The sequence below is a fragment of the Tursiops truncatus genome, chromosome 3 (genome assembly GCF_011762595.2).
Source record: "Tursiops truncatus isolate mTurTru1 chromosome 3, mTurTru1.mat.Y, whole genome shotgun sequence".
In the NCBI taxonomy this organism is placed as follows: Eukaryota; Metazoa; Chordata; class Mammalia; order Artiodactyla; family Delphinidae; genus Tursiops; species Tursiops truncatus.
The window spans coordinates 43,401,263-43,427,751 of NC_047036.1; the positions used below are offsets into that span (position 1 = coordinate 43,401,263).

The 26,489-nt window shown below is 41.5% G+C and overlaps 1 long non-coding RNA gene across 2 annotated transcripts in view; it reads right to left on the reverse strand.

The window, feature by feature from the left end:
• The window catches only part of LOC141278184 (uncharacterized), a 211,737-nt gene that overhangs the window by 77,224 nt on the left and 108,024 nt on the right, over positions 1-26,489 (reverse strand). The window lies entirely within an intron of this gene.

Below are 26,489 nucleotides of genomic sequence, written 5' to 3' on the forward strand. Positions count from 1 at the left end.
ACATATATTAATTGGTTAATTTCCACCACAGCCCTGTGAGCTAAGCACTATATTTATCCCCATTTCATAGATGAAGAAACTGAGGAACAGAGAGATGACAACTGTGTCCAAGATCCCACAGCTGTCAGGCAGTGGCTTCTGCACTGACAATCAAAGAGAAGGCTGTTGGCTACATAGCCTCTATTAGAGCTTGCTTCGTGGGCACCTGAGTGATTAATCACAACTCTTCCCCCCCGCCCCCCCGCCGTCCCCTTGTGGAATTCAACATGTTTCTCCTTTGTTCTTTGAGGGGGATCATGTCCTCCAACATCTGGCCCTGCTGCCTTTGGCACCAAAAGTGTATACATACCCTGGAGCAGAGACTTACTGAGTTTCCTTAACAATATTTTCATGCTGTTTCCTACATTAGGGATATAAATACAACAAAACAATAGCTTGTCTTTCGTTTGCCTTTGCTATTGTTTTTGCGATGAGCTCGGAGACAGTATACAAATAGCTTTGCCTCTGAAATTAAAGGCTTTTCTTTGCTGCTGCAGGAAGTCCAAAAGAGATTCATTCTTTTTCCTAGGTAGAGAGACTGACTCATAATTCTGTTTTATCTTGGAGGGCCATTTTGCTTTTCTCTTCCTCCCTCTTCACTCTCCAGAAAACCTGGTAATGCTGAGCCATAAAGCCATGATGCTCCTCAGTCAGTGAATTCGGGCTGTTGGGGACCTAGCTGGGGAAAGCGGTCACTAGTCTGAGGAGGGGTTGGAAGTGGCCTCAGCGATGGCTTCTCTAATACAGCCACCTCACCGCGCTACAGATGAGGTACTTGAGCTGCAAATGGCAAAGACATGGTTACATTCCTAGCTCATTGTAGATGCAGAGCTTAAGGCCTGGCCAGACTTTTAGTTCCATATCCAAACTTTTCCCCTCCCAGGCCACCTTCTTCTCCAAGCTGCCCCTGAAGGCAGGAGAGCGCTGTTTGAGGAGTTGGTGGTTGCCAGGCCTGCCCGGCAGAGGTTTGGCCAACAGCAGATATCAGAGGTGGTAGAAGCCAGAAGGTCTAGGTTGTGACAAGGTTCAAGGCAGGAGTAATCTGGAGCAAAAAAAGGAGCAAAGTGTCTGATCTTCTTCTATCCAATAGGTTCTGCCACTTTCAGAGACAGACGGTCCAAAATTGTTCTGGAAGTTGTGCAAGATGGCTGAAGGCACAGAGTATGATGTTCCTTCACTGAAAATCCACGGTAATCTTGGCACCATACAGGGAGCTTTCTGTGCGTCATCTCATTTCATTGCTAGAACAATGCAAGTTCTGTAGTAATTCTGTGATCTGATGTAAGTTTTATTAATCTCCTTTCACAGAGAGGTCACGCAGCCAAAAATGATCATATATCCATAGAGTTTGTTTACTCTAAGGTTAAGAGGCTTTCCACTAAGCCACACGGCCTCCCCAAGAACGAGACAGGGAGCTCTTACCTCAGAACCCTGGACTTCCACAGTGGGCTCTTCTTTCTACTTCCAAAAATAATTTTAAAACCGTCAGTGGTATAGTATCCATTTTTGCTAGACTTAGTCCCGAGAGGACCAACGGGAAGTCCCTGTGCGAGGGTATCCTTCTTGTTCTGATTCCATTTAAGACATCTGGGGGCAAGGTCTAGGCCCCTAGGCCATTCAGAAAGCCACCTGGAGTAGAAGATTGTGGCTTGTCCTCTCCTCCATCACTAGGTGAGTCGTCCAAAAGAGGTACCCTGGTAGACCGGCCAAGAGCAGGAACTCTGACATCACACTGAATGAAAAAATATCTGCTGACATTTACCAGCTATGGGGTCTTGGAGAAGACATTTAGCCTTTCTATGCCTCATTTCCCTCATCTGAAAAGTCAGGTAATAATATCACCTGCCTCATAGGGTTGTTGAGAGAACTAAACTAGCTAATATATATAAAGGGCCTAGAGGATTGCTTGGCATACCATAAGCACATTGGAGTCTTAGCTATTAATATGCTTTGGGAAGCCATTTATCCTAAGTCTTGCATAGGACTGAAAAGCAACGAGAAACCTGGAACCAGCTACCACTTTTATTGAGCACCTAATCTCTGTAGTAGGTATGCCTTATGTATACTCTTTCTAACCTTTACAAAAACCTTGTTAGGTAAGCATTGTTATCTCCATTTTACAAATGAGGAAACACGAAAAGCAACTTGCACCAGGTCACACAACCAGAAAGTGGCCAAACTGGTGTCTGAATCTGTGTCAGGCAGGCTGCAGGGTCTCTTTACTGGCTCAGCTGCTTCCCAAACACTGGGTTAGTGGTTACAAGCAAAAGCCATCTTTAAACATAATGTTGTCTATTACTTTTCATTTTATTTTTTGATGATGGTAGGGGGAGGATGGGATTGGAAAAAAGTAAACAGTGTGACTGTGATTGAATGTTCCCTAATGTGCTCCTTTGAAAACAAAATTAGGGAAGAAAACCTTGCACTTACCAGAGCTGCTGAAGCCACAGTGTCCATGCTGGGCTGCACACTCCAGTTTTTTTTTTTTTTTTTTTTTGCGTTACGCGGGCCTCTCACTGCTGCGGCGTCTCTCGCTGCGGAGCACAGGCTCCGGACGCGCAGGCTCAGCGGCCATGGCTCCCGAGCCCAGCCGCTCCGCGGCATGCGGGATCCTCCCGGTCCGGGGCACGAACCCGCGTCCCCTGCACCGGCAGGCAGACTCTCAACCACTGCGCCACCAGGGAAGGCCCACACTCCAGTTTTGAGAGCTTATCCTTGACTGCCCTAACCTCAGCCCACATCTATGATAACTAAGTGGATTGAGGTCCATGACCAAGTACGTACATTTTCATGGATTCAGGACGCACCCGCTCAGAAAAGAGGTTCAAAGTGGTTGTTATCAAGATCTCTTTGTTCCACAATGTTCTGGTATGGGGAACTGATGATGATGATAATGATGGTGATAATAATAACAAGAAACAGCTACCATTTACAGAGTTTATGAAGTGCCAGGCACTATGCTGAGTGCTTTAAATATATTTCCCATTTAATCCTTGCAACCATCTTTTACATCCCCCCCTTTTATAAATGAGGAAATGAAGATTTAGAAAAGCAGAGTCTGTAGTTCAAGGTCACTCAAGGAATCAGGATTCAATTCCTGCCTGACTCCTATCCTAAAATGCTGACAATAGGTCATATGCCTCGGTGCTCTTTTGGAAGGGCCTGACCACTGAAGGGCCTATTAACCAGAGGCTGGGTATGAGAGGGGTCTCGCACCTAGATCTAAAAAGACAGGCCAGATATACAATGGAGAAAAGACAGACTCATTAGTAAGTGGTGCTGAGAAAACTGGACACCTACATGTAAAAGAATGAAATTAGAACACTCCCTAACACCATACACAAAAATAAACTCAAAATGGATTAAAGACCTAAATGTAAGACCAGACACTATAAAACTCTTAGAGGAAAACACAGGAAGAACACTCTTTGACATAAATCACAGCAAGATCTTTTTTGACACACCTCCTAGAGTAATGGAAATAAAAACAAAAATAAACAAATGGGACCAAATGAAACTTAAAAGCTTTTGCACAGCAGAGAAAACTATAAACAAGATGAAAAGACAACCCTCAGAATGGGAGAAAATATTTGCCAACGAATCAGCGGACAAAGGATTAATCTCCAAAATATATAAACAGCTCACGCAGCTGAATATTAAAAAAACAAACAACCCAATCCAAAAATGGACAGAAGACCTAAATAGACATTTCTCCAAAGAAGACATACAGATGGGCAAGAAGCACATGGAAAGCTGCACAGCATCATTAATCATTAGAGAAATGAAAATCAAAACTACAATGAGGTATCACCTCACATCAGTCAGAATGGCCATCATCAGAAAATCTACAAACAACAAATGCTGGAGAGGGTGTGGAGAAAAGGGAACCCTCTTGCACTGTTGGTGGGAATGTAATTTGATACAGCCACTATGGAGAACAGTATGGAGGTTCCTTAAAAAATTAAAAATAGAATTACCATATGACCCAGCAATCCCACTACTGGGCATATACCCAGAGAAAACCATAATTCAAAAAGACACATGCACCCCAATGTTCATTGCAGCACTGTTTACAATAGTCAGGTCATAGAAGCAACCTAAATGCCCATCGACAGACAAATGGATAAAGAAGATGTGGTACATATATACAATGGAATATTACTCAGCCATAAAAAGCAATGAAATTGGGTCATTTGTAGAGACGTGGATGGACCTAGAGACTGTCATACAGAGTGAAGTAAGTCAGAAAGAGAAAAACAAATATCATATATTAACGCATATATGTGGAATCTAGAAAAATGGTACAGATGAACCAGTTTGCAAGGCAGAAATAGAGACACAGATGGAGAGAACAAACATATGGACACCAAGGGGGGAAAGCAGGGGTGTGGGGGCTGGCGGTGGTGGGATGAACTGGGAGATTGGGGTTGACATGTATACATTAATATGTATAAAATAGGTAACTAATAAAACCTGCTATATAAAATAAATAAATAAAACAAAATAAAATAAAATAAATCAACAGGTCCCATGTCAGGCCTTTTGCCACCCTGAATCACATGATGGCTTACATTTGTACAGGGGTTTTCCAGATTATTCTTAGAGAAATAAATCTGACCACTCAAGGGCAGTCTAAATCTGTACTTCTAGATTTTAACATTTGTAATATGAGTACAATACTGAATGTTTCCACCACAGCTTTTTTTTCTTAATTAAAAGGAACAGATCAAATAAAAATAAATAAATAAAAAGATAGGCCAGACTCTAGTTCTTCCAAAAGGAGATGCAGTCATGTATCCCTTTAATTCCAGAAACCATTTGAATTCTGCCCTGAATTCTTAAACTTTGGTGGAGATGACAGTTTCTACCTGAATCTCCCAAACTCTTTTGAGAGTGGAAGAATTAAGACTTTAATTACTGACAACTGTTTAGTTGTATTTGAATGCTCTTCAGATGATAAATAAGTCCCACCTAAATAAGGGGTTGGCCAAAAAGTTTGTTTTTTTCATAAGGTGGCTCCAGTAGTGCTTAGTTGTCTTTAATTTCATTCGAAACAATTTTGTTAGACTGTATTGTGACAGCTGTCGTATCGGCATGCATTTTTTTAAAAACTTATCAAAATTGGTGAATTTTTGTGTAGCCATTTTAATATTGAAGATGGAAGGAAAAGAGTGACATTTTCGGCATATTACGCTTCATTATTTCAAGAACGGTAAAAACACAATCGAAACACACAAAAAAGATTTGTTTTGTGTGGTGTATAGAGAAGGTGCTGTGACTGATCAAATATGTCAAAAGTGGTTTGCGAAGTTTCATGCTGGAGATTTCTCGCTGGATGATGCTACAGGGTTGGGTAGAGCAGCTGAAGTTGATAGTGATCAAATCGAGACATTAACTGAGAACAATCAATGTTATTACGACGCAGGAGATAGCCGACATACTCAAAATGTCCAAATCAAGCTTGGAAATCACTTGCACCAGCTTGATTATGTTAATCACTTTGATGTTTGGGTTCCACATAAGTTAAGCGAAAAAAACCTTGACCGTATTTCTGCAGGCGATTCTCAACTTAAACGTAAGGAAAATGTTCTGTTTTTAAGACAAATTGTGACGGCCGATGAAAAGTGGATACTGAACAATAACGTGGAGCAGAAGAGACGTGGGGCAAGCGAAATGAACCACCACCAACCACACCAAAGGCCGGTCTTCATCCAAAGAAGGTGATGTTGTGTATATGGTGGGATTGGAAGGGCATCCTCTATTATGAGCTTTTTTTGGAAAACCAAACGATTAATTCCAACAAGTACTGCTCTCGTACAACTGAAAGCAGCACTCGAAGAAAAGTGCCTGAAATTAGTCAACAGAAAACATAATCTTCCATCAGGATAATGCAAGACTGCATGTTTCTTTGCTGATCAGGCAAAAACTGTTACAGCTTGGCTGGGAAGTTCTGATTCATCCGCCATATTCACCAGACATTGCACCTTCAGATTTCCATTTATTTCGCTCTTTACAAAATTCTCTTAATGGAAAAAATTTCAATTCCCTGGAAGACTGTATAAAGGCACCTGGAATAGTTCTTTGCTCAAAAAGATTAAAAGTTTTGGGAAGATGGAATTATGAAGCTGCCTGAAAAATGGCAGAAGGTAGTGGAACAAAAGGGTGAATACGTTGTTCAATAAAGTTCTTGGCGAAAATGAAAAATGTGTCTTTTATTTTTACTTTAAAAACCAAAGGAACCTTTTGGCCAACCCAACAGCTCCCCTCCATCTTAATGGAACCCAGTTTAGGTGTTAAGCATTCTCACTTGTTCCTTTGTACTGAGTTAGCTTAAAATATTGCTACTGGTATTAGAAACAAGAAGAATAAATGTATATGCATAAGCACTTTTACCCCCCTAAACTGCAGGGTACTATTCAAATGAGACAGCAAATGTATCCATCCATTTATTCATTCAATCATATGACAAACATTTACAGAGCACCTTGCATTTTTCTAGTACTGTGCTAGGAGGTGCTAGGAAGGGAGAGAGAGAGAAGTAAATGACACTCTCCTGTCCTCAAGTTGCTTGCAAATACAGGTCATAGTTCAGATTCTGTCAAATCCAAGGAAATGATTCTTCAACTTGGTCCCTTTAAGCAAGATGAGGAGAAATTCAAAGGCATGATCCTTTTATTTGTATAGCTTTCTGGGTATGAAAAACAGGAAGAATAATCACCACAACTGTAGGGTCCTTTTAAGGCATGAATCATAAACCAGACCAGCAGGTATGGTGAAGGGCCTGTCAGTTTAGCAGCTGTCTCTATACAAGGAGACAAGGGGTTGGTCGGAAGGAAATGCCAGCGCTCTCCCCACCACAGCCTCCCTCCCACATGAAGCCATTTTGCACACAGTTTTGCCTTTTCTGCTGTTTATTTTGTTAAGACTCTTAAACCTGTCAGCGAAGCGGTTTCCAGCCCAGTCTGTGTGGTAATAATCTCCCTTTCTAAGAGATAAGCACCCTGAGTGAGGCCAGATTGGAAGACAAACTAACACACCAAAGTTGCTGAGTACACACAACTCTTTGCTCAGGCTTTATTTGCTTCAGGAAAAAAGAAAAGAAACATGTCCAGCTTGGAGGTTTCAGAAACTCACTTAGATATTACTAGAAACGCCTTGGTGAAAAATGCCAGTGCATGTGTGCATGCCCCAGCTAACATACACTTCTTGCAGCAGAAGGGCAAATGGAAAAAAATGAGCAGGGAGGACCTGCTGGAGACTTCCAGAGGAAAGACCTTTCTGGCAAGCCTGGAGTTTACTCAAATGTCCCAGGTTCTGGGAGAGAAATCAAATTTCTACCTTTACGGCAAGGCAGGAATTTTACTTCCAGACAATGAAACGAAACAGTCAGATGAGAAATGCTGCTTTTTTATTTTCTAAAATCAAATGAACTCCTTTTCCCTAGGGCAGGACATTCATCCTTGGCCGTTAGGAAGGAACTCCCTACCAAAGATAATGCACGATCCTTCTGGCTGGGATCTTGCCTACTCTCCATGGCCTGTTCAGCAGCTACTCCCCTCTTCTCTGCTGACAGAGCCCTAATTCTATTCAGGGGCTGCCTCTAGGAGCCTATAGGAAGCTCCTGAGTAGCGGTAATGCTGCAGTGAACTTGCTTCCAAGACTCCCAAGGTTTTAGTAATAGGCAGCTCTGATCTGTGACTGGATTCTCTTCCCAATTCATTTACTCAGAGGTGAGAAACTGGGTTCTAAGGTAACAGGCTGGACAGACTTTAAAATGACATCAGGAAACGTGAAGGAATGGTTCGGCTGAACAATTTCCTACAAGCCTCCGTTCACCCTCTCCAGTTCCTGCGCCCACCCTACTCCTTTCAGTATCTGCACAGCCACACGTGTTATACTGATGCATTCTCAGTGTTCCCTCATCCTATCATAAGACATCTGCCCTCCAAGGACACTCCTAGGGGACAAGGACTTTTTTTTTTTTAACTGAATAAAGTGCCTATTTATTTTGAAAAACTAGCCAGCAAGTAGATTGAAAGGAAGTCAAAAAAAAAAAAAAAAAAAAAACAACCTGGAAAGGTGGATCACAGAGTGAAGGTTCTGTCCCCTCCAGAAGTTTTTCATGTTACAGCTTGGTTGTCCACGACCCAGTGAGCGCATTTCTAGGTCCTCGAAATGGTGTTTTTGGAAGCAGACTTGTCCCATGTCAATAAGTATAACATTTCACCTGCAAAGTTTTTTTGTGGCTACACTTTTTGTTTTGTTGGTCTCTTTTTAGCATATTTCTGGAGCCCGACTTCTTGCAATTCTAATTCTTCAGACCTGGCGTAGGGCCTGGGGAACTTCCTCTGTGCTCAGCCCAAGAGATTCTGACCTTGGAAGTTTCCGGACCCACTCAGAGATACACTGCTCGACTCAGAGGCAGGCATTTCACCTCGTCAAAAGCACCCTCCACCTTCTTATTATAAGTAGCCTTTTTTTAAAATTAGAGTTAAAATTGCTCAGTCAGAGGTTTTGGCAAAGCACTCAGCAAAAGTATTTGCATTTGCATTTTGTTGATTCCAGAATCTGAAGCATTAAACAAAGTTTCGAAAAGGAACCTAATATTACTTTTGAGAGGAGATTTTCTATAGCTGCTCCTTATTGTGTAGAAGCTAAACAGGGCTGCTATTCTCTAGAAGACGTTTTTTGGCAGCTTTATAAACAGTCTGACGTTTCACTGCTTCTCCCTAAAGCCCGGGGAATGACTCAGGGGAGCTCTTCTATGCAAATGAATAAGTTGCCTTATCGGGTGTTCAGAAGTTCCCTTTCCAGTGAAAACCACTCTGAAGTTGGTTACAGACCAGGGTCTGGATTAGAGGCCCCAGTCCGGCAAGCACTTCTAAATAAACAGAAAGGGTCACATGATTTATCGGGTGATGAGTGTTTGCTGGAAGGCATGTGGCGAGAGGTTACTGTCCAGTCAGAGGGAGAGAAGAGGGGGGAAAAAAATAAAAACCAACAGAAAAGTCCTACTTGCTTTTGTTTTTAAAGGAAACTCCCCTCCTGTGTGTATCCTCCCTGGGAAGCACTTTCTGAACGAGCACCTCCAGGCAAAGAGTGATGCTGTTGCTTGCTGTGGCAGCTCGGGGATGGGGTACCCTGGAAGAACCCTGGTCAGCTGCTCGTTCATGATTGGGCACCTCTCTTCTGCAAGAGGCTTCTTGCCAAATGTTTCCTGACAGTCTTCTCCGATACTGCTGTTTAACAGGTCTTTTCCTTGACCAGGTTGGGTTTTCAACTGGTTACCTGAAAAACATTTGCTCGATGCTTGAGGATAAATCACCCACTTGACAGAAGAACCCACTTGCTCCAGGCTTTTTTGGGGAGTGGGGAAGGATGGGGTGGGGACAGCTGGGCTTGCAAGTTAAACAAAAGAGAGGCAATGGGCTGCTGAGACGCTGGTCCAGGGTAGAAGACTCCTTTGGCTGATTATACCAGTTATTGAGTTGTGTTACTCTTTACTGGCTTTCTGGAGTTCCAAAGGCTAAATGTCCACTCTCAGGGGTCAACCACAGTTGAAAATTCCAGCATAATGCTCACATCTTTTCTACTGTGGACTGAAAGTTCCTTATCACTTCCACAAATCAAGGAGAGAAACACCAACAGCCTAATCTAAAAATGGACAAGAGATATGAACACACAGTTCAGAGAAAAAGAAGTGTAAGTGGCTCTTATGCACACGAAATGATGCTTAACTTCTGTTAAGACAAGTTCAACTTATTTCAAAATAAAAAGACATAGTTTTAAAAAGATGGTTACTTTCACTAAAGATAAGAGAAAAGCAAAAACTACACAAATTGGAAGAAAGTATAAGGGGGGTTTCTGGACTGTAGGTTCTGTGCTGTTTCTTGAACAGGGTGTTCGTTATACAATGTGTTTAATTTGTGAAGATTTACTCAGCTGTGCACTGATGATAAATGTACTTTTATGAATATATCATATTTCAATTAAAATTTTTTAAAATTACATTGCTATTCCACTTTTTACCTAATAGAATGGCAAAGATAAAAACGTTTGATAACATACTGTGTTGAAAAGATGTGGCGAAATAGATATTCTCATACATTGCTAACAGGAATATAAAATCGCACAGTTCCTATGGAGGACAAATAGGCAATATCTGTCAAATATACATATGCACAGACTTTCTGACACAGCAATTTTACTTCTAAAATTGAGCCAATTCACATATGCACTTAATGACATGAATACAATGTCATTCTCTACAGCAGTGTTTGTTATAGCAAAAGATTAGAAGCAACCTAGGTGTTCTCCTTAGGGAACAGGCTAAATTAATCATTGTATACCTATAAAATGGAATATTACTCAGCTATAAAGGAGGGACTGGAAGTTCTTGATGTTCTGCAATCGAATAATATCCAAGATATATCCTTGCACAGAAAGAAAAGCAAGGAATAGGAAAAAAAAAAGTGTGTATAGTATTCTATTATTTGAATAAGGGGATAACTACATATATCCTTCCTGACATATAAATAAACTATCTCTGGAAGAATAAACAAGAAAATGCTAACACAGCTTCCAAGTGGGAGAACTGAGCAGCTGGGGCACAGAATCCAAAGGAAGAATTTTGCTATATCCCAATTGTACCTTTTGAATTATGAAGTGTATGAAGGTATAATCTAGAAAAAATAAATGACATTTAAAATCTTAAGCCTGCATTTTCTGTTGTATGTAATATATTGACATTTTTATTATTACTTGGACTCCACTTTCATATTTTCTCTCTCATGTATTTTCAGTTATAGTACCAGCAAGTCAATGACCTCTTGGGGAGCAGGGACAATTCTATCACATTAGCTCTATACATCAATCATTAAAGGACACATCCTGACTTCAGAAATGCTCAAATGGGAAAAACATGTGGCATCCAGAATGGAGGAAATCTGTTAATCTGCTTTGCTGATTACTCACTTATCAGGTCCCAGACCATGAACTACCATCAAATGGCAATCACTGGCATTTTTTTCACATTAAAAAAGTGTTGCCATTTTCAAAAACATTAGGAAACACCAAGTATGGCTTGTGAATTCCCAGGAAGGAACGTCTACCTGGAGAGGTGCTGAACAACCAAGAGTGAGAGTTGGCTCCAGAGAGGAGAGGTCACCAGAAAGGTAGATGCAGGGGGAACCTCGTGTGTCCCAGTTTGGCTGAAGGCCAGCTGTAAAGGAGCCACCTCCAGAAATAGGACCAAAGGAACCATTCTAGGACTTTGAGGGTTTAGATGATTTCCTTTTCTCTTAGTTTAGCATAAACCCTGCAGAGCCATTTCAAAGAACAGCTCCCACAGACCCAACTCCACTCTTGGCTGTACATTTTTTTCTTATCAGTGGCTGATGGAGGCTTATGCCTGGCACCTTCCTCATGTTGAAATAGGGCAGCAACAAGGGATTTTCCTCTCCTGCTGCTTTTTTAAACAAGTAATTGCTGCAGAGTAGGATTCTATCCAGTAGATAGAAAGCCAGCTGAGGTGTCCCCTCCACTGGCCACCCTCTGAACACCCCGGCTCAGCTATTAGGCGGGAGGACCACAGATACTGACCCTACTGCTTACCAGCTTCTTGTAACACGTGACCACACCTGGCAATGTAAAAACACAGCACCATTCAAACTTAGAGCCTTGTTTTGGCTAGGTTTCTCTTTGTACTGTGAAAGAACTTCAATTTAAAATGGAACCAGAGGATATGAAGTGGAGACTCTCACACATGTACCCTCAGAAGAATGGAATTAAAGAACTGAGAGACTGATTTCTGGTAAATGCCTGGTTTACAGAAGACCTACATTTATCTCCTGACCAATGAACATGCACCAAAAGTCTCTCGCCATCCTCAAGCCAATGAACTTACTGCTTGGACTCTGGCTGGACTTCCCCCTTTTTGCACTACTTACCCATAAATACAGCCCACTCTAAACCCTCAGTGGCTTCGCCTATAGCTTGTATAGCATTCATTTCCTGAACTTCAATTCCTTTGCTATCCCCAATTCGATGGCTGGTTATTTGAGCTTCTTTTTGTTACAGGGACAATACATCAACAATTTTCGATTTGGATTTTGTTTCCCTCCTTTTAGGGGCTGGTCATTGCGAAAGTCTCCTTTAAAAGACAATAATAAAATATTTTTACATTGTTTGATGGCTAGAAGAAACCTCAAACATGTCTCCTGGTCTGTCTCTTAAACTTTTATCTAATGGATTCTATCTGAATTTTAAAGACCAACCAAGGATCTTTCCAGTTTCCAAAATTTCATAAATAATTATTCTGGAAATTTATTCAAGTAAATAATTATCCATCCTTAAGTTAATCCTTATGTTAAGCTTTTTATGTACTAGAACTTTCTGGATTATGATGATGAAGCATCATTGCACAATATTTTTCTAAAATATTGTTTTAGCAACAGTCATCTTAATCCAAACTGTTCATTTTATGGGCAAGCACACTGAGGCTCAGAGCAGAAGGCCAGAGCAGACCCAGGTCTAGACCCTTGGTTTCCTGACTTCCACTCAGTCCAGCACTCTTACAACTATACTGGGCTGTTTTTTTTATACATATAAGGTGTCAAATCCCTACTTAGTTGTTAAGTTCCTATTCTCTTCTCCAGACTAAAATCCTTTATCTCCTAAACTACCCCCCTTCGTTTTTTCCTCCTCAGTATCACTTACTAAGAAGTACCATATAGCTGTCCCACTAGCTTTTGTTCTACTATGACTACCATATCATTTTCTGCTATTTCCCCTTGCTTCCTGAATTGGCTCTCATTTCCTTGTTTCAGGGTAATCTGTTTATTCTCCCCTCTATTGTATTATCTCCTGCGTCCCACTAATGAGCTTCATCCTGTTTTTGACAGACCATTCTCTGTTTAGACAAGGTAAAATTGATCAGTGAATTAAACCCACGTGAAACATCTCTAAATACAAACTCACTACAGGGAAAGATTTAAATGCGGCTGGCTTCCTTGCAGATAAAAACTTGGAAGGCAATTTTAATAGCCAGATGAATTCTGAATGGAGAGCTCTGTTTAAACTTTGTGTTCCATAAATAGAAACAAAGTGCAGACATCCTGCCTCTTGACTTGACTTCTTTTGTCATTTAAAGCTTTCAGTATTATGCTTTTGTTTTCTTGATTTCTCTTTTCTTCTTTTCCATGTGAGACAGTGGCTGCGGAGTGTCCACAGCACACCAAGAGCTGGAGTGATCCCTCACTTCCCTGCTGCAGGTAGATGCCCCCCGGAGACCTTGGTCGACCCCTCACTGCCTTTTAAAGATGGGCCCAGTGAGCCTTCACTTCCAATCACCCACACAATCGTGGATTTGATCACTTGACTCCAAAATGAGACATTCCTTTTGACCAAACAGACATTCTCTATGAACCAGGTAGGAGTTCAGGTGATTTAAGAATCTGAAATTGCATTTTTAAGTTTGTCTCATAGACTCTTTGGCTTTCAGAAATAGAAAGACTTAAGATATTATTTAGACTTGGGATTGGTAACATGGGCACACAGAAAACTCCAGGGTTCATGGATGGATTCAGGAGTTGTATCAGTCAGGATGGGTTAAATTATGCTATGAAAACAGTTCCAAAAATCTCACTAGCTTAAAGCAACAAAAAGCTTAAACAATAAACGCTTACTTATGCCTCATGATAATCCAAGGTTGATCGGGGACTTTACACCTAGACCATTGTCATCCGCATTCCTGGACCTGATGGGGAAGCCACCATCAGGAATATTACAGGCTTCAATGCAGAAGGAAAAAAGACCACTGCTCTTAATTCTTCAACCCAGAAGTGTTACCCAGAACTTCTGCTCACATTTCATTGGCTGGTGCCCGAGTTGAATGGGGTGAAGAAGTGTAATCCTCTGCAAGGAGGAAAACTACACTGGAGAACTGTTCACTGCAGGGTCCATGAGCTCTTGAAGTTGCATGCAAAAGGATATGTGAACAGGCATAAGCGCCTGTTTCTGGAGAGCAGCTGTGTCGTTTTCAGCCTATTCTAAAAAGGGTCTTTGGCCACCAGCCCCACCCCCGCCAAAATGAAAGTTAACCAATGATTCTAGTCCAAACTCCTTGTTTTACAGATGGAAGAACCCGAAAGCCAAATCTTTAAACAACTTGCCGAAAACCACAACAGCTTCCTTGAACTTGCCAAAACAACAGTTAATTGGGAGCAGAACCACCCCTAAGACTGCACCAGGGAGAGGCCACAATTCCAGGCACAGCAAAAGGCTCCAGACTCTGTATAACCAGCTCTCTGCATTCAGATTTAATTTAGAAAGGAAGAAAGAGGTCATGGGAAGGGGTTTGTTTCCTGTAGGTTTCAAATCCCAAATGGAGGTTGGAAACTGGTAGAGGATCCTCCTTGGAAACTTTTGAAAAATAACTCATTTGAAAAGATTTCAATGCCAAGAAAAACGTGACCCCTTGTCCTCCCCCACTGTTTGCCTTTCCTTCAGCCCTCTTTCCTCTTGTCAGGTAACCTGGGCGTCCATCATATCCTTCCAGCTTCCTCATGTCTCAGCTGAGCTTCCCGCTGGGGCCCAACAAAAGGTATTATCCTGGAAGAACTGGTTTTTCCATCTCTTTTCATAACTCTGTTTCCTTTACGGAAGACCATGTGTTTTCCTTAATTCATTTTAACTCGCCATCCTGTCACCTCCCTTTACTTTACCCCTATTTTCATCTCAGGCCGGAATATTGCTTAGCTTCCCAACAAACAGGGTAATGTAGGATACAGAAGAAAACTTGGCAATTTACCTAAATTCTCAGTTCTCCTTCTCTTCCTCTTCACTCAACTCACTATTTTCTCATTTTCCCAATTTTCTATCCCTTTTCGCGTTGGATTTGTATCAGGCCATGATGGGGGATCAGGAAAATGAGGTGTCGTATGGAACCTAGAAGTTATTGAATATCAGGATAGAAGGGAAATAAGAAATGAGATTAAGAGTTATGTGAGAGTTAATTGCAGGAGGCCTAGAATCTAGGGACACCTGCCTTCAGTTTTCATGGAGCCTGAAGAATTTGGGGGACCTCAATAAGAAAAATAATTTAAAATGCAAATATATAGTTAGGTGTCAAAGCAAATACTAATTTAGATGTGGATTCAATCACAAGTGAATATTTATTTAGAATTCCCCAACCTCGCCTCCATCTCAATCCCCTGCGGGAGAAAAATTATAAGGGAGCAGATATTAGAATGGAAACAGACAGTCATATCAACCAATTAAAGTAGAAATATTTTACACTTGTAAATTTTTCAAAAACACACAAATATGTGATTGCATTGCTAGGGCCCCTACCAAGCAGGAGGCCCCAGCAAGTGAGGGGACACAAAGGGTAAGTTTCATTCTCTCTGAGAATCAGCCTTATTAGAGATTGATGTAGCCATAGTATCTGAAAGGTGAGTCAGGTGAAGGAACCAGCAGTCAGTACCGAAAGTCTGAAGCAAGTTCTAATACACATACGTTTTAAGAAGAATAAATTTTAAGAAGACTCCACTAGGTTTTTTCTACTTCCTTCTCAAAAAAAAAAAAAAATTCTGCTTATGGCTCAATGCCCTGGATTTTAAAGATTTACATTTTGATGAGAGCTAATCCAACTGAAAGGAATAATCTCCAAAAAAGTGATTTTAGTTTCGTTTTCTCCGAGAATCAGCCTTATTAGAGACTGATGTAGCCATAGTATCTGTAAGGTGAGTCAGGTACGGGGGGCGGATTTGGGGGCACTGGGACTTGGGAGTCTTTTCCAGAGTTCCTCCAATCACACTATGGTGATTTGGAGGTAGAAAGAAGAGGGTTAATGAGATTCTCAGCACAGAGCCTTGGACAGCCATTAGGTGAATTAAGAGCATGGAGGTCTCCTTGGGAACAGGGGAAGGAAGGGCAGGACAAATTCCACTCTTTGCCTGTTGGCTGAGGGATGCCCCCAAAACATCTTTACTGATGCTTCCTCCCTACCACATATTCTGACTTATTCTACTTTGAATCATTAGATGCATCTTCCTATTCGATTAGACAAAGGGATGCCCTCTTCCTTCCGCACAAGAATGGTTGAGAGTGGGAAGGCTCTTGCTGGATGAATTGTCCACTGAAAAGGGTATAAAGAAGGAAAAAACTTTAATCCCTCAAAGCCACAAGGGAAGATATGAAAATGGTGTGTTTGGGTTAGATATCCAATTAGAACCCATGATTCTTTCTAATTCGTGGATTATTTCCTAAATCTGATACCAGGCATTGATTCTTATTTAGGACAGAAATCCTTTGGCACCTGCTCTAAAGAACTGTATTTATCAACATTCTTCCTGATTAAAATGGACCTGTGTTCTTATTAGGACAGAACAGCTGTGCTTGCTCCTACATTGGTGCACCTAAGCCCTGCCCTTGCCCCACTCCTACAGCCTGACCAATACATACGAAGGCACAAGTGGTCATAGGTCTGTGATACGACTATCAAAACCATGGTCATTCAATTAGAAAGCAACTTCCATACTTCATAAAATTTAGCACATATTCCTTTATAGCAACAAGCTATCAACTACATTTGGAATTCCCCAGTAAGAAGTTCATTAACTGACTTCAAAACAGTCTCTTTTTCTTGGGCAAAAGAAAGAGATTTTCCCCTCCAGTCTAAATATAAACACAAATGAGAATTGAAACTGTGGGACTGATGACAATACTGTGGTCCATTCTCTTAAAGACCAATGGGAGTATCCAGTGGGGTGGGGGTGAGGTGCAGGAAGAGGAGCAGAGAATCAAGGAAGTAGCCATGTCCCAAAGCTGGAGGCATTATTTGGCATTAATCCAGTTCTGGAGACTCCAGTTGAGTTCTACATAAGGTCTGTTTTTATTCTGGAAGAAAATCACTTTTGTTCCTCTGGAAAAATATTTTTATAAATTGGTTAATTCAAACAACCAGTTCTGAATAATCCTAAAATTTGAGGTACTTTGGTGCCTTATGAGCACCAAAGTACCTCCACACAGGTGGAGAGTGTGTTAAAACAGAAGATCTAAATTCTGGACTAAAGGTCACTCAGGACTTGGCCAGTGGATAAAAAGTCACTCAGGACTTTCCTTTTCCTGACACAGACTTGTCCTTTACATTAACTTGAGCCAACCTTTTGTGGGTAGCTGAGTCCTATTGGCTGCAAAGACTGCCAGATAAGGGGTCTTTCTAGTATCCTGGGATTGATAACAAAATCAGAGAAGAGGGGATAAAAAATAGACCCCAAGACAACGGACAAGTCCCACTTTCAACCACTCATCCTGAGGTGGCTCTGATCAAATTGGCTAGTTCATGCTGTCAATATGGCTACAAAGGCAAGACCTGAGACAATCAGATGAGAATGTGTGGACATGACCTGGGGGTGGCCAGGGGTGGGCTGACCTCACAGAACAGAGGCCCGTACAGGGTCTTGGGCAAGTGTCAGGGTTTGGGAGTTTGGGTACAGACTCTGCTTTTACTAGCTGTGACACCTGGGACAACCACTGCATTGTACTTGACTTTAATTTCCTCACTTTCAGAGTAGTACTGATGGGCTAGATGATTTTGAAAGGACCCTTCCAGCTCTAAGGCTCTGACTCTAATCAGATGGAAAGACATTTAATCCTGGAGGTACTTGTGTTGGGACTATAAGACACAACTTGGCTGAGATATTGTAGAAAATAATTAAATAGTAGATTGCTAGTTGGGAGCTATTGTTACTGTAATTCCAACCGTAAATCCTTTCAGAACCCCCAGTGGGTATAAGTGCATCATGATGATGATGACTATTATTGATATGGCCCCAGTAAATGTTAGGAGCATTGAACTGAAAGGATGGTTGGACCAGGCCACCTTGGTGGCTCTTTCTAAACAAAGATTCCCCATGATTTCAGGATTCTCTATGGGAAACTATAAACAAGGTAAGGTCCAGGGTCTTTAGGAAGGAGGTACCTGTCTTTGCTTCCCTTTCACTTTTTTTTTTTCCCATTGTTAAAACTTAGATTCTCTTGGGGATTTTTATTCTACTGGGGATCACAGTCCTTTCAGATTAGGGTCCTACCCTTATGACCTCAGTTAACCTAATTACCTCTTTGAAGGCTCTATCTCCAAATAGAGTCACATTGCCGATTAGGGCTTCAACGTATGAATTTTAAAGGGACACAATTCAGTCCATAATACACCCTAACTCCTTAGTCTAAGGTACCCTCCATAATAACACGCTGCATGCCAACATCAATGTTTTTGGAGAGATTTCAAATAATCATGATAGTCTTGGGTACTCAAAGGCATTTAATATAAGGTAATAAATAAAAAGATACAATGTTCTTCCTTGCTCTGATTTTAAGCCCATTTCAAGAATGCCTTGAGGGCCCATCTTTTGGCAGCTTACAGAATTAACAGAGTTTCTACCAGGTGTTTTGGCCTGGAAGAGAGGAGGCCGAGATAGGAAAATGCCTATTTCATTGGATATTTGAAGGACTGTCATGAGAAAATAGAATCGGAGCACAAATCACAAATGTCTGGCATATGTGACATCATTTACCTTTTTTCTACCCTTGTCAGACATTATTTATCAATCATGGCTTTCACCAAAGCCTCAGAATACACTCAGTACAGTACTCTAAATAGCACTCTTTTCTGACAAGAAGTGGTATATAAGGTGAAATAATAAAAATAACACTGTCAATAGGTAGCATTCATTGAGTGCCTGCCAAGCACCAGACATTGCTCTCAATTCTTTCACATATAAACCCATTTCTTCCTCGGAACCACCCTATGAAGTAGGCACTGATGGAATTCACATCTTCCAGGTGAAGACACCGAGACACACGTACTCAGTGAAGCAGGGGCAGAGGAACATGGATCTGAACCCAGGCCATGTGGCTCCAGAGCCATGATCATCATTACTCTACTGTAGTGTCCACTCTGCTTGGGTAGGATTTATCCCCCATAATTCCACAGGCAGAACTAAAGCCAATGGGGGATGCTGCAGAATCAAATTTGTTCAACGAAAGAACAAAACTTTCTAGCAATTAAATTGTTCTAATAATGGCATGATAGCCACCTGCTATATTGGGTGTCCTATCATTGGAGACATCCAAGCACAGTTGTAGAACTATGTGTCAGGGTTGTTGGGCAATGGATTCCTGAACTGGATAAAGGAAGGGGTAGGTTGGATACATACCCTCAACTTCCCATCTGGCTCTAAAATTCAAGAATTCCTTGACTTAGGCAGTGTCAGCAAAACTAGGCGAAACCCACAAGTGACGTCCTTCCTGATTCTTTCTTTTTTGCCATTTCCCTTAACTCCCAGCACTGTCAAGCAGAAAGAATGTCCAGGATTTGAAAAAATCACACTGAATTTTAAAAATAGACACTTGCTAGATGGCATATAAAACACACTAGCCCCCAAATACAAACAGTAGTCTTGAAAAGACTAGATTGAACTCTATAAAACCATTGTTCTTTAATTGTCTAAGCAGGTTTATTCCACTTCTATTATCACCTTTCTGGGAAAGAGGTCAAAGTTACAGCAACAGTGAAAGATAGGTAAGTTTGCTATTTGTTAATGAAGTTGACAATGTCTTCAAACATTAACTCTCTATCTCTCCCCAGGAATGGTATGCTTTGCAAAGCAAGCATCCTTTGCTGGAATGTGACCTTGGCCATTTCTAGCAGCAGCAGAGAGAAATGCCATCCCTATGAGGTTACCACTTACTGATGGGAAAGAGAATTAATGGCAGGTGCCAAATCATTGGAGATGAAAACCCACATATGTGAATACTAAGGAATCTTGTAATATTTTATGTGTCATTTCTTCCAAAATTTTTACCTGGAAGACTCTTCTCTACTTCTGAAAGTCTGGCATTACACCCTAAGCCAGGTGTCATTTTTGCCAGTGAATGGCCAGTGTCATTTTTGCACAGCTCCAGAGACCTCCTGTTTTAAGACAGAGCCTGACACTTTTCTTGGCCTAGCTCCAATCCAGACTACAGATTTACTTCCTGAAACTTAGAGAACAAAACTCACAGAGGAGTCCCTTCTCGCTGACTAGCCAGTGTATTTCAGAGGACTGGCCGCTAGGATCAGCTTTAATCCAGCTCCAGTATTGAATCAAGATATATGACCTTGGGCAAATCACTTATGACCTCAATCTCTCTGTCTCTTATTTTTGGATCTATAAATTCAGTGCAATCCCAATTTAAAAAACCCAGCAAGTTATTTTGTAGATATTGACAAACTGACCCAAAGGTTTATATGCAGAGGCAGAAGATCCAGAAGAGCCAACACAATACTAAAGAAGAAGAACAAAGTTGGAAGATTGATGCTACCTAACTTCAAGATTTACTATAAAGCCACAATAATCAAGACAGTGCAGTACTGGCAAAAGACTAGACAAATAGATCAATGGAATAGACTAGAGAGCCCAGAAATAGACCCACATAAATATAGTCAACTGATCTTTGACAAAGGAGCAAAGGCAATATAATGGAGCAAAGATAGTCTTTTCAACAAGTGGTGCTGGAATAACTGGCATCTATGTGGGAAAAAAAAAATGAAACCTAGACACAGAACTTACACCCTTTACAAAAATTAACTCAAAATGGGTCACAGTTAAAAATAAAACTCAAAACTATACAACTCCTAGAAGATAACAGAAGAAAACCTAGATGACCTTCCTGATTCTTATCAGTATTCTTATCAGTATGGTGATGACTTTTTAGATAACACACCAAAGGCCCAATCTGTGAAAGAAATAATTGATAAACTGGACTCCATTAAAATTAAAGCTTCAGCTCTGCAAAAGACAAGTCAAGAGGAGGAGAAGCAAGCCACAGACCGGGAGAAAATATCTGTAAACAACACTTCTGATAAAGGACTGTTATGCAAAATACATACGCCATCAAGGAAATGCAAATTAAAACAAGACACCACTGAACACCTATTAAAATGGCCAAAACCCAGAACACTGACACCACCAAATGCTGGGGATGTGGGGCAACAGGGACTCTGGTTCATCGCTGGTGGGAATTTGGAAGACAGTTTGGTGATTTCTTACAAACTAAAATTACTCTTACCATACAATCCAGCATTCGGGCTCTCTGGTATTTACCCAAAGGAATGGAAAACGTGTGTTCACACAAAAATCTACACACAGATGTTTATAGCATTTTTTTTTCATAATTGCCCAAAGCTGGAAGCAACCAAGATGTCCCACAGTAGATGAATGGATAAACTGTGGTACATCCAGGCAGTGGTATATTATTCAGCATTAAAAAGAAATAAGCTACCAAACCATGAAAAGACATGGAAGAGCCTTAAATGAATATTACTAAGTGAAAGAAGCCAATCTGAAAAGGCTACATACTGTATGATTCCAACTATATGACATTCTGGAAAAGGCAAAACTATGGAGATGGTAAAAAGTTCAGTGTTTTTTCCCAGGGGTTGAGGGTGGGGGAAGACATAAGTAGCCAGAACACAGAGAATTTCTAGCACAGTGAAAATGCTCTGTATGATACGACAGTAGTGGATACATGCCATTACACATTTCTTCAAACACCAAAAGTGAACCATTATATAAACTATGGACGTTGGGTGATTACAACATGTGAATGGAGGTTCATCGATGTACCACTCTGGTGGGGGATATTTAAAATGGAGGAGGCTATGCAGGTGTGGAGACAGGGAATACATGGGAAATCTCTGTACCTTCCCCTCAATTTTGCTATGAATAAAACTGTTCTAAAAAAATAAAGTCTAAAAAGCATGTATAATTATGCTCAGAGCCTTGCCAAACTTCTTCCTTTATTAAAGCCAGTAGCTGACCACTGCGTATTCCTGGGACAGTCACTGTGATAGGGTGTCAACCTTGAGGTCACAAAGCACTTGGGAACAGTTACATTAAAACTAAAGAGGGACACAGCGTGAAGCCAGGATGGGGCCACAAGAAGCAGCAATGATCAGGTCTTACAGTTTTATTCATTCTGATTAAATGTTCTTCATTTGGATTGATTTACTGAAATTTCTTTCAAATAAGCAACTTGATTGATAATGGAAACCAGGATAATTTCCCTGGGTGGGGTCTCTTTCCCATCAATATTTTTAGGTGAGTGAAATTCATATCCAATAAGTTTGAGAAGTGCTGCTTACTGAATGGTTCCTCTTGGAAACTCATCTTATGAGGAGCAGAGAAATCTTCCAAATTTTAATTGATCTACTAGTTCCCAAACATCCGTGACTACAGCTCCCTTATTCTTTGTTAATATTTTCTATATGTAGATTCTACACATAATATTTTGGGAATATTGTGCTAAAGACACTCTGGAGTAAATGACAGCCACTACTCCAAACTTCCTATTTTTGCACACACACCCCCAAACCTGGAGACAAATTCCAAACTCTTTAGCCTTGCTTTTTAAGGTACTCCACAGTATCTCCCCGCCTAGTTTTGCAGCCTCAATTCCCATTACTCTTCTATGTGAATTTGCTGCTCTAACAAATCTCTCCTGTTCTTTGTTCCCTAAATACTTTACATCCATTTCCATCCCTATTTGTGTTGGTATTCTTTAGGAGGGTGTTCAATTTCATTAGGACTGGGGAAAATATCAGAAGTTCTTAATTAGTCATTTAACAAATATTTATTGAGTGTTTCCTTTTAACATTGTATCTCTTGGGATGCTTTGTTGCAAGCAACAGAAATAGGCTCTAGCTAATTTAAGAAGAGGAATTTATTGAAAGGACATTGGGTAACTCAAAGAATGTCTAGGCCTCTAGAGAACAGTCTTGAAGACTGTGCAGCCAGGAATGCTACTGTAAACTCCACTTCAGGGTTCATCCAGTGAAAATAGCAAAGTCACCACCCTGTGCCTGGACGTTGCAGGCCTGTGCTGCCAGCACTGGTTCTTAGATGCTGATGCTAGAACCACTGACTCTACTGCCTCCAAGAACTGGAGTAGCTGCCACAGTATCCAAAGCTCACCACCGGCATGGGTTCTGCATGTTCCCTTCTTCATGACAATGGTAGTTGCAAGGACCAGCTGATGGGTAGTACCTGGATCATATGTCCATGCCCTAACTGTAAGGGAGACTAGGAAATTCAGTGACTGGAATTTTCAGCTTCAATAGGAGGAACTGGGTTCTGTCTCATAAGATAGGGGTTTTCTAAAAGAGAGGAGGAGCTTCAGATGAAGGGTGGTCAAAAAGAATAATTATCTACTACAGTTATGTGATGGATTACTGGAAAACAAGAGAGAGACTCTTCCATACTCCCCAAAGAGTTAACCTAAGTAGACAAGATAAACTGGTAAGATTATTGGAAAATAAGATAGTTTATAACAATATAATAAACTGTACTGCTTAATTAAAAAATACTAATATGACGTTGAACATGATCAACAGAGTTAAAGAAAAGTATACTTTACAGCTCCAAGCCATTGCTTTCCCAACAGATTTTCTTCTAGGACAAAATTTATATAAACAAACTCTGTTTCCACCTGGAATATTTTCACACAGCCTCCCAGCTCCACTTTCTAAGTTTATCTGAACAGAGACAAGCTCTTTGGTCACCTAACAGGTGCACTGTGCCAGGACTGAGCCATCTGTAAATATACATATGTGGTTAAGCAAAAATGCCAGCTCTCTTTCCCTCCCCTGGGAAGAAAGACAGACCTTAAGGCTGAAGGATCAGAAAACAATAGCATGAACTTGGGAATGGATGTGAATTCTTGACCTCTAGTCAGCTAGGTAGAGAACATGCCCGATGTCCTGGGAAACCTAATAGCACTCTTCTGCATTGTGTGTTTACCACCTTCCATGGGGAAGGGCAGTGCTAGGCTGCACTGGGGGAAAACCACCACACAGAGCTGAGAGCTGAGAGCTGAGTGCCTTTCCTGTGCTGTGTCAAGGTCACTGCTGCACAGAACATTTGGAGCTCTGCTCCTGCGGTCAGCCAATGTCCACTCGAGATTAACAATGGAAGTCACGTGGGGAAAAACGACTGGCTGCTTACGGGACATCCAAGGTCAGCAGCCAGGGCCTCCACCCGTAGCAGCCACCCGGCCACGGGTCTTGCTGCTCCTCCAACTTTCTCTTTGATGCCACGCTGTTCTCTGCCTCATATTCTTCACCTTTCTAAGAGTCAGTTTGGCTTCCAGAAAGAGGGTGGAAGTGAAAACAAACATAGAGTGAAGGAATTAGGTGACAACTTCACTCCTCCAAAAAAGGGAAGATGTGTGCAATATAGTAGGAAGAAAACTGACTGAATAGCTCTCTCCAGTTACTGGCTGGGTGACCTTTGGCAAGTTGTTCTTCCTCCATATCATCATCAGTAAAATGGGATTATGTGAGAAAATTGGTACGAAATTACAACAAACTATAAAGAACAATAGCTATCCCTGTACCTGCAACTAGGTTAGTTCAGAAACTATGTTCTTCAGTCCTAAGGGACACTTAGGAGAGACTGCAGCTGGAGCTGCCAGCGATGGACAGCCAATGGCCTTCTGCTTTGGCTCTTGGCTTTGTTTGCACCCATGATTATGGAAAAGCTCTTCTATATTCACATTGGTGGGTGTGGCCAGAGCGCGGGCAGCAAGAGAAGTTCTCATGCAGTCTGGGTGCCCACCCCACTCACTCAGATTCCGTCCTTTCCACACCACCCACACACACTCCTACCCACACATCCCTGAGAAATATATAAAGTGTGAGGATAAATGACTAACGTTCTAACAAGTGCAGTATAATGTTGTTCCAAGAAGAGAGACTCTGGACCTAGATTCCCAGGTTTAGAAACCCTAACACTGCAGTTGGTTTGCTCTATGACCTTAGACACATTATCTTTCAGTGCCTCAGTTTCCACATCTATAAACTAGGATAATATAGGGAGGGCTATTGTGAGGATTAAATAAATTAATACACATAAAGCACTTATAACAGGATCCAGTATATAGCTGTTATTCAACATTAATGTTATTATTAATATTATGTTCATACATATAGGTGACTACAGTTGTACTGGAAGTCTCAATAATAATAAGTTACTGTGCACATGTGTGCCGAGTGCTGTGTACACATGATTTTATTGAGTCCTCACCTGAACCTCAAGCTCGATAGATACTATTACTGACTGATGGTCAGACAGGTTAAGTAACATGTCCAAGAGCTAGAAAGTGAGGACCTGGGATTCAAACTCAGGTCCTTCTGGCCCACAATCCCTCCCCCACCCCCCATAATTCATGCTTTCTCTCCCCTGGGAAGTTGCCACCATTACTCAAAATATTCAGAATTCCTCTTTGGGAATTTCCTTCAGAGCTTGGTGACCTTGTTTAGAATTTCCTCAGCACTGGAAACACTTCTTTCACAAATAGGTTACCAGAAATTCTCAAAAGTCATTTATTGTCAAGGTGAATAACCCAACTGGGTGATGATATTTTGAGCTAAAAATAAGGTGTGATTAATGTCCTTAGGTGGCTGGTAAATCGGTGCTAGAGACAATCCCCAGAGAAAAGTTCTAAAGTGTTTTTGAAAAATTCAGCATCACAGGAAAACTGCATTTCCCAACCCTCATTTGGTTACTTTGGTTCTGATAGGCTTCCACAGATGCAGTTTTTAACAGCTTGATTGTAACTTCCTGTATGTGAGAGAACACTGATTAAGACAGTCTTACCACAATTATGAGTGAGATTTGGGGTCTGTCTTTGCACAGTGATGTCCTCCTCTATGGTCCCTGGAATATTCCTGTGTCCCCAGGCTCTGCAAGGCCCAGGAACATTGCGGAGGCCAGCCGGACAGGGGAAGAGGGATAACACTGAGCTAGGCACTTTCCCAAGCAACATTCGAGCTAGGTGTTGTTTCATTTACTCCTCAGAGCATCTTGATTCTCTGGGAGGACGCTGAGGCCTACAGTGGGTCCCTAACCTACTGCGAGTCACACAGCTAGTCAGACAGAGCAGAGGAGGGATGGCTCATGAATCCAGGTTCCCCTTCACCCCTTCCTGTGGCCAAAGTATGCTCCCGCCAGCTCAGCCCCAAACGCTTCCATGCTGGGCCCTTGGAAGCAGCCTAGATTTAGAGGCAGAACAATGCAGGCAGGGGTGTAATTAAGTAATTATTGAAGCTGCTCAGGGCAGGGCCAGGCCATCTGGCCCACTTGTTCCTGGCTCCTGCAACATGTGAGATACCAGGAGATCATCCCTTTTCTAGCAGTGGTTTCCTCAGAGGCCTGTACTCCAATTAGATGGAGCTCTCTGTCACCTCATCCAGCCTCTAGGGTTTCTGCTTCGGAGACTGTCCCCACACACCACTCCTCCAGAGGAGGCAGCCTTGGAGAAGCTGCTTGTTGTGTCCATGCCCTTGAGATGGTGCTGCATATTAACTTCAAGCCCAACCAAACAGGCAGATTAAACAGGGAACAGTACCC